The following is a 15,360-nucleotide window of genomic DNA, read 5'->3' as shown; positions in this document are numbered from 1 at the left end:
CCGGCCACGCGGCCCTCGGGCATCAGGTGAGCGCTCCTGGCCCCCCGCGGCCCGCACCTGGTGTGTTCGCGCCTCCTCCACAAGGAGTGCCCCGGGCGCTGCTGACCCGAGTCAGAGGTTTCCCTTCTCTTCAAAAAACAAGAATCTGAAGCGCCTATGAGAAGCGTTCCAACAATCAAGAGAGTTAAGGAGGCAGATTATTTCGAAATTCAGTGGCTTGGAAGTTCTGAGGACGCTCAGCAACCAGTGAGCCAAGTAGAACTTGGACACCCCCAGCGGGGGCCAGGGGAGGGTTTAAACTGCTGCTGAAATCCGAACACCGCAAAACAGGAGTTAAACTGTGCTTCAAAACAGCTTAGCGAAGAGCGACCCTACAAGGCCACGGCTGCTGGGGCCACACCACACGGGCGCGTGCCAGCGGCGCCTGGGGGTGCGGGGGGCCTGGGCGCCCAGGGTCAGCTCCAGAGAGACAGTACGGCCCTGGGGCTGGAGCAGCCGGGGGCCGGTCCCAAGTGACAGCGTGCTCCTGTGGGTGAGCCCGACCCGCTGCTCCCAAATCTCTAGGTAGCCGAAGAAAAGTTAGAAATATGTATTTTTGACAAAATTTCCCAACGTAAAAATATGAAGCCTATAATAATTTGTCTAAAATACCAGGCAACCTAATAGGGTGTGGGGCAGGAAAACACTCCTTGTGTTGAATATGCTCTGTGACCTGCCAGGGGGCCACCTGATTTAGAGGGAAGCCGTTTTTAATCCTAGAACCAGGATATTATTAAAATAGTATGTTCAGATCACTGACTAAGGAAACCGGTTCCGAGGGAAGCCGAGCCAGGTGAGGGCCTGTGTGCCTCCGAATTCCGCAGGCGCAGGCGGGTCTCCCGCAGCCTCAGTCGAGGCTCCTCAAATGCAGCAACTTGGGAGGGCAGCACGGAGGTGGTGGGGACAGGCAAGGACATGAGGCAGACACGGTTGGCATTCGGGTCACAGAGGACACTTGGAGGGGCCGGGTCTGTCCTTTGGGGGTGCTCAGGGTGCGGGAACACAGAGGGGCCCAGACGTTTCTCTGGGGAGAGGGCACAATGGGAGCCCCGGTCCAAAGGCCAAGGCCTTGAGGTGCTCTGTAGGAGCCAGCAACCAAGCCAGGCAAGCGGGAAGGTGGTGTGAGTCCGTCTGTCCATCAGCTCCAGGACGGCTGCTTGGGGCCTCCCAGGCGGAGAGAAGCGCACACCCGGTGTGCGGGCCGGGCACCCGAGAGCCCAGGGCCTGGAGGCCGATGAGCCCACACTCAGAGTGCTTGCTCTGGTTATGTTCACATGGATACACTTCCTCCTGATTTTTTCCAAAGACTTGTATTTCTTCAGGGTTTTTTGTTGTTGTTTTGTTGATCGTGCATACGGTGCCACTGGGTCAACGGGTTGGAAGTGCACTCCCTGCCTGCCCGCACAGCCACCCGCGGTCGCACAGGCCTTGGTGGCTTCAGCAGCAGCCGGGCCTCTTGCGTCCCTTGGGTTCACGTGGCTGTGTGGGGGCTCCCTGGCGGCCCTGGGGCACTTGGCATGAGCGGCAGGGCGGCCGGGACCCGAGGCTGTGGGGCGGGGGGGCATCCTGGGGGCCCGGCAGAGGCTCTTTTAACGTTCATTAAAAGTCCACTTGAGTTGACTCAAAACATGAGTAAATCAGAAAGTTCATTAGGCTGGAGGAGCTGAAAAGGGACATGACCCGAGACTCGAGGTGAGGGTCAGAGCAGGAGGCCTGTGGTGGAAGCGGCCCAGAGGCGGGGACAGGCAGGTTGGCAGGTGTCCGGCCCAGAGTGTCATGGCTCCGGTGAGATGCATGCCAGATGCATGCCCGCCAGCGTGTGGCAAGGCAGTGTGGGGCCCCAGGATCCGGAGTGCCCCCCGTGAGAACCAGAGGCCCAGGCAGGTCACAGGGGCCGTGGGGCCAGGGGGCCTGTGCTCCCTGCAGGCAGCGCGGGGCTCTCATGGGCAAGGCCGGGGGCTGGCTCGCATGGCCCCTGGCCCCCCACTACCTCCAGACCATGGAAGCGTGTGGTGCAGGCCCCGCCGTACTCCCAGGACCTCCTGTCCCTCCTTTCCCAAGCTCCTGGCTTCTCGCAGGCCCCACGTGACCCACCGTGTGCAGCCCGTGCTGGATCCAAACACCGTGGAATGTCCTCCCTGAGCTGGGGTCCCTGGTGGTGAAGTCTGTGGCCTGTCCTCCAAGGTGACCTCTCAAACACTGCAAGCTTGGGGCTCCTTTCTGCACAGCAGGCTCTGGGGCCCTTGGATATGACTTCCCAGCGACCCCAGAACTCAGGGAAGACAACACCCAGGGCCCCGTCCCAGGAACTCCGGCCATAGGCCTGCACCCCGGGAGCTTGCTGGGTGGAAGTGCGGTGGCTGCAGGAGGCTTGGCTCTGTATGCAGGACCTTCACCGGGCTCATGCCCACCGTATGTGGGTGCATCACTGGGGTTTTCCTTCACTTCTGCAATATTCACAAGCCCACAGTCCACCAGGACTTAGTGAGCAGCTGCAATACAACCATGCTGAGTTACCTGCTTTAGTGAAGGCTGCCGATCCTGGGAAGCTCCTCACTGAAGTGAAATGATAAAAATAATTCTTGTAAAGGGATATTGAGTAACACAGGGCAGTGTGTCATAAAGGCCCAAACTGTGAGTGGCAGACGGGTTCTGTGAACGCAGTACCGAAGGGAGGGCAGTGGGTCTGCCTCCAGAGAGATTTATGACAGGCTTGGTCGGAGGGGCAGGAAGTGAGTAGTGGATGGATAATGAAGACTTTGACGCAAGAAAAAGATCTGAACTCATTCAAGATAGAAATAGTGAACTACACAAGGCTTTGAATAGTCTCGGTTTACACATTATGTTGCCTCCTCATCGTTATTACCTTATATTACCTATATTACCATATAGAAATATGGTGTAAGACAAGGAATTTGATTTCTCTTTGATACAGATTCGAATAATCTGCAAGTCCCTATTTACCTCTGCCATTTGGCTTCAAGGGTGACACTCCCGGATTGTGAACTTTAGCCAGCACGCACCATATGCTCCTCGATCTCACACCATTTTCTTTCAACTAATTTATATTATTTTGCTGGATGTTGTCTATGCATGGTGAGATCCACTTTGCCCTTGGCTTTGCCTAGTCCCTGACATACCGCTTTCCCACAGTGTCTGCCCCTCTTGCCTCGTGAATGGGCACATCAGCTAAGATCCAGTTCACATTCATGTGTGTAATTCATATTCATCCTGGGTTTCAGAAAGTCTTGGTGGCCTTATATTAATTGTTGTATTTCAAACTGAGAAACAATAAGCAACCAAAAATTGATATTCAAAGTAAGTATATCAGCAGCTTTAAGAGCTGCTCAGGCCAGAAATTGGGGTCTCCCTGAGGGACCGGCGCCGGGGGCCTAGGGGCCAGTGCCGTTTCAGTGCTGAAGCCAGGTAACAAGAAAGCTCTCCGTAATGGGAACCATGTGAATATTAAAACCAGACGGTGCTTCTCGTGGGTGCCCATGTGCTTCAGCAGAACTTGAGGGACAACGCAGTTGGTCACAAGGAAGTTGATACCTGCAGACCTTTGCCCGTGGACAGCCTAACCTCCAAATGTGTTTTGGGTCGTACCGGATGGCTCTCAGGTATGACCAAGCCTCTATCTCATGCAGGTGCGGGCAAGTGCACGAGAAGACTAACAGGCTGAACTATGGGAGGAAGGAAGAGCAATTATGTAAGTAAGCAACTGTAGCTTCACCACGCCCAGTGGGACTGGCTTTGTAAAAAATAGAGGGGGATTTATTGGAAGGTGTTCAGAACTCCATTGTAGAGACCAGTGAATGTGCATAGTGGAACAGGATTTGGAGTTTGGAGTATATACGAAAGCCAGATATTCTGGCCAAAAAGTGAGCAGTTTTGTTTCTCACAAGCAAAACAAATCCCATTGGGTACCATTTGTTTGTGCCTTGGCTACATTAGAAAATACTCCTAAAAATAACAACACCTGAATTATTGAGACATTTCTAGTGTCCTTATTTTCACAAAGGGGAACCATGATCCTGCGATAAATGTACACAAGTTTTATTGGGTAAAATTTTAAAATGCTGGACCGGATTCCAGGAATGAGCTATAGACATCCCTTCAGTGTGTATCCTGTTTTATTGAATTAAGTGTTATGTAAGGTCTCGAACAAATACACCCCTAAAGTGACACATGTGAACTCCTTAGGTGAGTGTCCTTTTGAGATGCAGCTTAGAGACGGAAGGCTTTGGGAGAACACCATGGGGCAGAGTCCTACCTGGATAAATAATACTGCTTTCATCCATTTGACTGCCAGGCACACCATAGAATGAGCAGAGGAGAGCATAGGAAGCGAGGTGTTCTTGACTGACCATGGTGGCAAGTTTGCTTTGAGTCCTGCTCCACGGCAGTTACTGTGATAGGTATTCAAGATATGGGGACGAGTGGCCCTTGGTCTCAGCTTACAGATCAATGGAGGGGAAAATAATAACTTCAGAAAAGTATTTGTTTTGATACACGTGATGAAACGGAAACAGATAGGAATGACTGTTCTAGAATTTGTATGGATAGTGTGCGGGGCTGGTTGGATTACATCACAGACCTTTTCCCATAGCTAACTTGGGAATTGAGGGATGATTTAGGATTAGCTAAGGAATATTTAGGTGGGGGCTACATTGCTCTCCACTGCCTCATACAAGTTACAAATTAATTTTTTTTCTTATATAAAAATTCCAGCCTAGGAAGGTAGTATAGGGTTGTAGGAAACTCTGCTCTGTTGGATCATTTCGGGTCCTAAGTTCCAAGTCAAAGACTGTGAAGAGTCGAGACATTATCCTACTTGAAAGCAGTCAGTTTAGCAGGCCGCAGGGTCGTGGATGGAAATAGCCGCGGGACTCTTGGGTCAGAGACAAATTACTTTATTACTCATGGCAACAGCAGCAGCCAAAAAGTATCAGCATTTGTTCTGGTTATCTAATCCCCAAATCTCAGAGGGCACACCAAGAGGGGCGGGAGATACGTGCACCGGGAGTGGGGCACTTAATGAGAGGGGAACCCCATACTTGGGAAACCAGATTGTTCATAAGCGGCAGAAAGTCTGCCTGATTTCTGCCCCAAAGGAAGACCTTTATTATCCTGAATAGTGAACAGACTTGCCCTTTGATCTGGATGGAAGTACTGTCTCTGTCTTCTAAAACTATTTGCTACCCAATATCCTTGAAAAGAAAAAAATACCAACAACAGTCTGGAACAAAGGTAGTTAGTGCCTGTGCTCAGCAGATGGGCCAGAAAAGTTAAATCCATGGAGAGTTCTGCCTCAGCATCTTCTGTTTCTGTCCTCTGGGGCAGGGATTGGCAAATTATGACCCGCAGGCAAAATCTGACCCATCCTCTGTTTTTATAAATAAAGTTTTACTGGCACATAGCTAAGTACACTCATTTACGTATTATCTGTTGTTACTTTAATGCTACCTTGGGGGAGATAATTAGTCTCAGCAGAGACTGTATGGCCAATCTCTGCTCTAGGGCATGGCCATTTCCACCTGACTGAAGCTGGCTGCTGCTGACCATATCCACAGTCCAGCTGTAGCTGGAGGGGAAAGAGGAAAAAGAGCCAACAGTTCATTTAAAGGACGTGACCCAGAAGTTGACTTCTGTTCACATCTCATCAGCCAGAGGGTAGTGACACATGACCTAGTGACACTTCTTCTAGTTTCAGTGATTCACTAGAAGTGCTCACAGGTCTCAGCATTTAGTCTTACTCAGGGCCAAGATTTATTAAAGGCAAAGCAGGTGTTCAGCATGAATTGTATATGTTTATACAATTTAGGGCTAATGATCCACTCTCAACAGGGACTGGTGGGAACTCTCCTGACATCTGAGTTCCCAGATGCCATCCAAGAGTTAACGTTGCAGAGGCGGCCTTTCCAAGAGCAGGAGACCTGGGTCTGCACCAATGCCCACACTTGGCTATGGTGGAAGCTGGGGAACATGGCCCAGCTAGGAGACTGCGTGCCCAGCCAAAACTTGGGAGGTTTGATTATTAAAGAGGAAGAACAGATACCATGAATAATTAGTTGTCTCTGTCACACAGTGGAAGAGAGACCAGATTAGGGTTCCCAGCCAGAGAACTACTGACATTTTGGGCTGGATAATTCTTTACTGCGGGAGGCTGTCCTGTATGTGTTGGTGGCACTCCTCTCAATCCTGACAAGTAAATGTCTTCAGACATTGCCAAATGTGCTCTGGGGTCGCACAGATCCCAGTTCAGACCCAAGCCAGTGTGTGAAGGCCTGAGAGACCAGGACAGGTTACAGCTTGAGAATGAATGAGAAATAGAGTGTGGCAAGAAATAAGGCTGAAGGTGTAGGCTGGGGTCAGGTAATAAGGCAGTTTGTGGGACACCTGGGTGGTTCAGTTGGTTGAGCCTCTGACTTGATTTCAGCTCAGGTCATGATCTCAGAGCCTGAGAGGGAGAGCTCAGCGGGGAGTCTGCATCTCTCCCTCTCCCTCTGCTCTTGCTTATATCTATACTTTCTCTCAAATAAATAAATCTTAAGAAAGATAAAAAAAAAATAAAGCAGTTTATGTGCCATAATAAGGGGCTTGGAGTTTTGAGGAATCGCTTGAAGATTATGAGGAGCTACTAGAAAAGATTTAAGTGGAAAATCGTATTTGTATTTTCAAGCCAGTTTGACTTACATACGGAGAATTAACAGAAAAGCAAATAGTCTGCAGTCAGACTAACGAGAAGGATATTTCAGTCATTCAGATAAGAAATGTTGAGGAACAAAATGAAGACATTGGCCATTGAGAATAAAATGGGAGGGATTTGAGAGGAGTGTTACTAATAGAAAAAGAGGCCTTGGTGGTTGGTTGTACATGAGAGTGTCACCCAGAGTTTTTTTGGGGCATCTGGGTAAATAGGTTACCATTCATGGAGCTAACAGTGAAGACAAAAAGAATAATCTAAGGGGAAGAGTGATCAGGTCAGTTCTTGCTGGGTTTGCAGTAACTGGGATTTCCAACAGATTGATGGGGTGTGATGAACAATCTGAGATGATGGTCACCTGGTGTATTGTGGGTAGAAGATACCTGCACATCCAAACAACTCTTGTCAATATTTCTTTCCTACTGATTTTTAAAACCCAAGGTTTACTTTCAAATGTATATAAAGTAACTAAGTAACTGTTCTTTTTTTTTTTTTTTTTTTTTGGAGAGGGTGTGTCCCTTATTCACAATTTATCAATTTATTCAGATGGGTTTCAAACTATTGCAAATTACTGGCTAACCAAACATTTTCATTTCTTCATGGACTAGGTGTCCTTTCTTGGGCACAACGAGTATTTTGGCTTCAGTCACTTCCTGCTTTAAGAACTTGAATCTCCTGGCATTCAGGGCCCTCAAGTGGAAATAATTCCTGCATAGACAAATGTATAAAAACTTAGGTACAGATACAGAAATTACTATTCTGAGGTTAAAATGATTTAAGACATTTCGTACTAGTGACTACAGTTTCCTCCTCTTCAGTAGAAGGTGTAGTGTGTTAGCAGAGTAGCTAAATTTGCATTCTCTCAGGCAAGACATGCATCATGTGATTGAAGAATTAGCTGGAGATTAGTTACTTTAATTAGTAATCACGACACAAGATAGTGAACATGAGAGCACTGATTCGGAGCCCTGGCATACCTCAATCCATAATAATTAGGGAAACTTCTTTTTTTTTATAATATATTTTTTATTGGTGTTCAATTTGCCAACATACAGAATAACACCCAGTGCTCATCCCGTCAAGTGCCCCCCTAGTGCCCGTCACCCATTCACCCCCACCCTTCTTGCATACATTCCTTGTGGAGTTTGATATGAGAGTAAACAGTGGGATGAAATTCAGGTTCTAGTCTTTAATGACTCGAACACAGATGTTGCCGTTGACAGGAAGAGATATGTTGAGTGTTGTTTTCTCCATTTGCTTAGCAGGATTTGACATGTGGTGAGCCAGAATAGAAATTTGAAGAGTTGAATCAAGATGTGTTGAGGGAAGGTTGGGTGAAAGCAGTGATGAAAGAAGCAGGTCCTGATATACAACATTATGCTGCAGATGGAAACTTTGCCAAAAAAAAAAACAAAACAAAACAAAACAAAAAAAAACTTCCCAGGATGGCCTGGGATAAGCTTATTGGTAAATTCAGTTGGTCTTAGAAAAGAATTTTAAAAATACATTGGATACATAGCCGGGATATCCTAACTGTAAGCAGCATCCTTTACACATTTCTTTGTGTTTGTTTATTTGGTGATAAGTGCTTACAGATGGCCCCGGATGCTCGAGCTGGGAAAATAAATTAAGGCGATGGCGCAGGGGAGGGGTTGTGTTCGGGTCCCAAACTGCTAAGTCTTCCAGGGCCTTCCAGTTCACAATCACTGTGCTTTCCTTTCCAGCTCTGGCGAAGGCTGGAGGGTGTTGCATCGACTGGTTAACAAGAGGGATGAGTGGATTCTATCGAGATGGGGACAGTGATATTTGTAGATCCCTTCTTTGATAGAAGAAAATGGTCTGCTGGATAATACTACAGACGTGGCAACATGGCAAGCGCTAGAGCTTTGTCCCTGATTGGCCACGTCTCGAGCACGAGCCAGTTGGGGGTCTTTGACCTCCCATGAGAGCCAGGATTTAATCTATCGCCGTAGATTCTCTTTTCCTGCCCGCCGTCCTTGCTAGTTCCTAAAGGTTTATTTGTTACTTCTGAATTAACTGCCATGTCTTTCCCTCCTTTGTGGTGTGTTCACCGATTTTACTTTTGAATCTAAAGAAAGGTGAGGGCAGTGGATTTTGATGCTCTTTGAGAGTAGTCACCTGCCACTTAGTGCCCTAGGGTGGTATTGAGGCTTGACCTTCCCAAAGCCAGTGCTCTAGGCCTCATGCCTGTCAAAGTCCATATCCCCTTCTCAGATTCACCTGTCGGTTGGCATTTAAAAGACCTTACAAAGTCACTAAGCTACTAATGACTGATGCTCATGAGGAAGGCTACTCCTTTTCATGTATATTTTCCCTTATTTATTGCTTCTATAAATATTTATTCACCCATATGCTAGGCTTTGGGAACATTTGGATTTTGTCAGTCAAGGTCCTGAAGGGAAATGATGGCACACTGAAGCTGGGGGATTTGAAGAGAGCATCATAAAACGACTATTTGCAAATTAGAGAGGACAAGGCGAAGTGCAGTTTCCTAGGGCTGTTAATAGCAGTGGTGGCCAAGTCATTTCCACCAGGACACAAGAACAGGACCCTGAGTCGGGGAGAGCTGCGGCAACGAGGCCAACATGAAGAAGCTGTGACCTGCAGCAGAAGGAAGCTGCCAGGTGCGATGACCCTGCATGAAGGGAGCTGGGAAAACTATATACATGTCTACTCCACCCTTTGAACATTCATTTCTTTCTGGTGCCTTCTATCACCAAATTCCAGAGGACATGGCTGGGATTACCAGGACAGATCAGCCCCTTAGAACACAGCGACTTAAGAGTTGAGGGTTGGGGAGTGAGAGGGGCAAAAGAAGGTCCGTAACAGGAGGTGGATAACGGGTTCGGGGCCAGGAGCCTACACTAGCACGTCCCACGCCTCAGCAAACTCGAGAATCACATGGAGGGCTGATTAAATACAGATTCTTGGGCCTTACCCTCCAGCAGTTCCTATGCAGCAGATCCAGAGTGAGGTGGGAAAATCAGCATTTCTAAGCCATTGTCGTGTGGCCTGGGCTGCTGGTCTGTGGGTCACGCCTTGTGGAGCACTGGCCTGACGTTCTGCGACTGGGCAACGCCAAACCCTAAGGAACGGGTGGCTAGTCGCAGAATGTCAGCTCCGCTAAGTAAAGGTATTTCTGCTGATTTCTTAGCACGCTATTGTCAAGCCTGCTTTCAAAGCAAGCTCCTCTTGACTGGAAATCATCAAAGAAGAGAGTTTCGAATTTGTAAGAAGGAATGAGAGGACGGTCTTGGGTCTAGCTTTTCTCCTCCCAAGTAAATTGTCCTGTGTATTGCCTCATTCAGGATAAGCTAGAGACATGGTGTCACACTAGGACTGGCCTGCCATTACTGTGTATATATTATATATTATATATATATATATACATATATATATAAAATATACATATGTGTGTGTAAAAATTTTTTAATGTTTTAATTAAAAGAATTGAAGTCAGATGATTTCATTTTTGATATTTTTCTGTAACAATTTTTTTAAGGGAACTTTCTAAACTAAAAAAGAGGAAAAAAAATCAAACAACGAAACAGCTCTAGTGAGATCAGCACCTACCCAGGAATCGAATGGGTAGTCCTCCCCCAAATATTCTTGGACAAAAGCCCATTTCTTTCATATGTGCACCTCCTTCTTGAGCATTATTCCGTGGAAGTAAGGTATAGTTGACCAACAATTAATGAGCAAAGTGGCTCAGAGATGAAGTCATCCGGGAAGAGGAGGTGGCCTTTGGCGAGCAAGAGAGAATCAAAGTGAACGGAAAATACCCGCTCAGATCAATCACTTTGTAGATGCATAAACTAACATCTCACCTCAAACAGTCTTATTTCCCACGAGCTCCTCCTAATTCTTCCCTGTATCAGTCAAGCTTCTTGTTAGGGTGGATCAAACTCACAGGCCCACTTCTTCACCTCCATTTCTTCTTTGTCCATTGACTTCTGACTCTCAACTCTTCCAAAAGTACATTGGTTGAGGTTAACTGTGCCCAGCTGATCCCCAGCAGCAGTCAGGGCTGTGAGCCCCCCTCGTGGCTCTGGTTCCGATGCTTCATCCCTCTGACGACAACTCCTTAAAGCTCTGGTTCCTGCGGCCCCCCTCTCCCAATGCCTCCTCCCTCTCTGACAACTCCTCCTTAAAACTCTCGTAAATCTGTCCTATCGCGTTGTTCAACCTCGATGCAGACACTTTTTCAAAGATGTCCAGAGCAACGACTAAAAGCATCTTAGCCTCATAGCCCTCAAAGAGTAGTGAAAGGGATCTGATTCCTCCCCTCTACCCAAAGGCTCTCATAATACTCAAAAGTTTCCTGAAAATGCACAGCTGGTCCTGATCCTCTCTCACCACGATCTCCAGAATTCTCGTCTGGAGCTCTACATGTGAGGCTCTTTTCCCATCCAGCTATTTATTGTATTGATTTACTTGCCTTTTGCTTTTCTCACTATTTTGGAAAGAGAGAAGAAACGAGAAACGAGGGGCCAATGACAGGTTTCTTATGGTGGCGTGGGTGAGGAGTGGAGGAAAAGCGACGCGGGGGTGGGGGCGGGGGGCTGACTCACATCAGCTCTGCTGTTCTACTCGGGCTCGTTCTCCTTCATTGGCCCATCTTGCTGTGCTCCTCCCTGAATTGCTGGCAGCCCCCCAAGTCTCTGGAGGGCATTGCCTGCTGGTTTTATCAGCTACTCCTGTGACTCTCTTTGGGAATTGTGAGCAATGTTTCCCTTGCCCAGCACGTACTGGGCATCTCCACAGGGATAACCTGCCGGCCTCTCCATCCTCAGTGCAGCTGCTCCTCCTTGCTCAGTCCCGAGCAGTGGGCATCGTCCTCGATCTGCTCACCTCTCTTAGAAGCCACTCAAGTCAGTCACCAAGTCTGGGGTTTTTCAGTTCGCAAAGTCTCTCAAATCCACCGCTGTTTTCCGGTCCTTAAGGTAGACCTTATGTGTCTCCTGAACTGTTTCACCAGCGCCCTATGTGTTCCCCTGCCCGCAGATCAGCTCTCCTCCTATTAAACTTCATTACTGACAAAGGAAACTACCTAAAATGCACATCTTACCCCAGTAGTTCACACTCCACTATTTAAAATGCAGTGTCTCTCTATTACCTGTGAGATTGGGGTCCTTTGAGATCTGAGCCCCACCTGCCTCTCTCTCTGTGCTGCAGCTCCTCTGAAAGTCTGCACATTTCTCACCAACCATCCTCTAGGCCTTAGCCTGTTCCTTTCTCCCCCAACTGCCCTTTGCTCTCTTTAGTTGATGCTGACTCATGACTTTACCCTACTAAGCTGAACCGCGTGGCCCCTCTTGGCATTCCTGTTCCCACAGCATTGGATTTATCACTTTGTATTCTCTTGTCTGTTTCTTGGTTTTCTCTGAGGACGAAGCTCTCCTAAGCGTTGTGAAGAATGTCAGAACTGAAATCCAAGTTTAGTGAGAGGGCAAAAAAATCACTGGAACTTATGGGAACTTGGGGTCAAGTCCAAATTAACCATTAATCTGCTTTGAAATCTTGGACAAGTCACTCCACTAGTCCATCTTCCACAGGAGAAGCTGGGCCACATAATCCTGTCCACCATGCTGACTCCACTCTGTATCTCCCCACATGCTTGGAGAGTGTTCGCTAATGTTCACACACTACCTTTTCTACTTCTCCTTATTGCTCTACTTTCTCCAGGATTTTATCTAAAATAATTGTTCTCTACACTTTACAACTCTGTCTATGGATGGCCAGCCCTATCCCAAGGAGTTCTGGTATTATTGGTCTGATGTAGTGCTACAACATCGGTAGTGTTTGTTTTTTTTTTTTAAGTTTTATTTATTTTATAGAGAGAAAGAGATTGGGGAGGGGGAGAGAGAAAGAGAGAGAATGAGCAGGGGTAGGGGCAGAGGGAGAAGCAGGCTGCCCGCTGAGTGGGGAGCCTGACAGATGTGGGACTAGATCACTGCGGCCCTGGGCTCATGACCTGAGCTGAAGGCAGATGCTTAACTGTCCGAGCCACCCAGGCACTCTCTGGATAATCCTACTGGCATTCAAGATCAACAACTATTAACGTCATACAGTGTTAGAGCATCAGCGTCACTTGGAAAATTGTTAGAAATACAAATCCTCAGGTTCCTAGTGAATTAGAAACCATAGTCAGTATAGGTGATTCTGACACATGTAAAATCGTTGCCTCCTTTTGGGTCCTTCTCTCCCAAGCCTATAAGTTGGAACTGGAGGTCACCACTGTTGTTTCAGAGATAAATCCCCCTGGAGTTTATTTAAAGATTTTCCACCAAACAACCAAAGTCAGCTTCAAATGAATTGCTTACATCACCCTTACATCTTCCAAGGGGGAGCCTTTTGGGGCTGGATCAGAGTTAACTGTGTGTGTGTGTGTGTGTGTGTGTGTGTGTGGTTAGGACCAGAATGGAATGATGGAGTTTATCTTAGGGCAGTGAGGCGTACATCTGGCTGGGATATAGGATGGGAGTGAAAATCAGGCACAGATGTTGCCCACAAAAAAAAAAAAAAAAAAAAAAAAAAAAAAAAAAGATGTTGCCCACAAGGTAGGGCCCTTGGAAACAGGCCCCCTGGCATTAGCTATGGTGTTGCCTCTTTCCCTCATGTAAATCTCTGATCTTCAGCCCTTCCTCACACGTCCTGCAGTGAGTATATAGTGTGGGTTGAGGCTACCAGTCAGCTCACATCTAGAGAATTGCATGTTTCTCCTAATTAATGTTCTAGGAAACAGAACGTTACACACAACAGAAAGCCACACAGTCTGACTGCCTGAACTTGTATCAGCGCTGATAATACTTCAGCTTCCGAAGTTTGTTTGTACCATCCTCCCGTCCTGCAAAGAGGGGGGCAGATGATGGCAGCGTGAACTAATTTCCTTACTCTCAACCCATTCTGCCCATGTGAGAGACCGTTACTCTCTGTCAGCTCAGAGATCAATTCCATTCGCAATTTTTACCTTTTATTTGTCCAAGCGATTGCTTGTCCCTAAATTATAGAGCTCTGGAAATGTGTGTATTTAGTCATTAATTGGTTCTTGGACAAAATGTTTTTATTTGAAAGCAATGTGTTTGTTTTATACTTATCACATTTTTCATTATACAGTTATTTATTTATTTGTTTAATTATTTGTCTAGCTTCCTTACTAACTGTAAGCGTCGCTCCGATAAGACCAAGTCAGTTGTTAACCACAGTGTGGCCAGTACCCAGCACCTTGTAGTTGCTCATTAAATATTTAATGAATGAAGTACTGAACGGCTGCTTCAAGTGTCATATAGGGGAAGGAAAGGGTACTTTTTAGGCAGACGGGGCCGGCTCATAACCTGTCGTGATGCCCATGTAAGGACAAATACAAATGAAAAATAAGGGGCTTAAGTCTCCCTGTTGGAAATAAGAGAAGTTTTTGTGTCTTCTTTTGTCTTGGAGCATTTACTTTAGAAAAATTGTAATTGTAAATTACTTTCTCCTTTCTTTGAAATGTATATAAGTTCTTTAAAAAAGCAAGTCCAAAACAAAAACACAAAGAAACAAAATTCTTTTGAAAACTAGGTAGGTGTTTTGTCAGCCTTACAGTGTCTTCCTCAGGGACCTGGAATCCATCTCCTTGACACATACACGTCGAGGGAGAGAGTACCCCCGTCTTCCTAGGAGCCTAATTTTGATGGGCACCTGGCTCCAAGTTGCAAAACTGCCTCCTGTCATAAATCTATACAAAATTTGTCTTTCTTCTGGATAAAGCCAACAGGCTAACAACACTCATGGTCACCCCGATTAGGAGGTAAAGTTAGGATGAACTGTGCGTGACAAACAGTGCTGTCCTCTTACTTGTGGACTAGTTCTTATTTATCTTGGAAGCACGTATTAATGGGTTGTATCTGCTTGGCTACCAAAAGGGTGAGATTTCTTTCAGTCTTTGCAGTCTCCTGGGGGATCGCCTGTGATACGCATCACATTCTGGCTTTATGCTCATTCGGTAATGAAACTGTTTTCTGCCTCTACTACCTTGATGGGGAGGTTATCTGGGCTGGGAGAAGATTTTTGATTCCAGTGAGATTTCCCCAACAGAGACATGGGGAACCCAGTGGAGAGTTTACGGGGAGCAGAGGAAGGGCATTTCAGTCATGTGGAAAAGACCAGAGGTGTCAGAAAGGACTAGTTGCAAGAGAGATGCAGGGAAGAGCTAGACGCTGAAGAGCTTTTAGGTTATGTTAAGGGATTTGGACTTTATCCAGAGGGAAATGGAATAAGCAAGATGGTGTCCTAATAGGATTTGCCTTTAGGAGCCATAACTCTTGCTATAATGTGTGGAAAAGATTGAAGAAAGTATTAGTGGATATGAGGAGATGAAGTTAGGTGAAAGATTCAGGTATCAATATGGGTGATACTAAGACAGTCATAATAATCTTGGTGACCACAACTAACCCTTTCTTGAGCTGGTCATGGGCTGGGTACTCTTCTAAGTCATTAATTTCTACAATGACTCTATGAGGTTGTCGTATTACCGTCTGTTTACAGATAAGAAGCATAAACAGACTAAATGACTTGCCCAAGGTCGTATGAGGTAGACCTGAAATGTAAACCCT

At 46.7% G+C, this 15,360-nt stretch overlaps 1 long non-coding RNA gene across 4 annotated transcripts in view; it reads left to right on the top strand.

The window, feature by feature from the left end:
- LOC102155379 overlaps nt 1-15,360 on the top strand; it is a 71,141-nt gene that overhangs the window by 32,062 nt on the left and 23,719 nt on the right. For 2 of the 4 annotated variants that reach the window (XR_005356508.1, XR_005356510.1), the window contains one exon: nt 3,687-3,748. The exons of the other annotated variants lie outside the window; for them this stretch is intronic. This is a non-coding gene — a long non-coding RNA (uncharacterized LOC102155379). The remainder of the gene's footprint in view (nt 1-3,686; nt 3,749-15,360) is intronic. 4 annotated transcript variants of the gene reach the window in all.

This window comes from Canis lupus, chromosome 3, assembly GCF_011100685.1.
Source record: "Canis lupus familiaris isolate Mischka breed German Shepherd chromosome 3, alternate assembly UU_Cfam_GSD_1.0, whole genome shotgun sequence".
Taxonomy (NCBI): Eukaryota; Metazoa; Chordata; class Mammalia; order Carnivora; family Canidae; genus Canis; species Canis lupus.
Note: the sequence above shows the minus strand (reverse complement) of the source record. Positions and strands in the feature narration are given on the sequence as shown.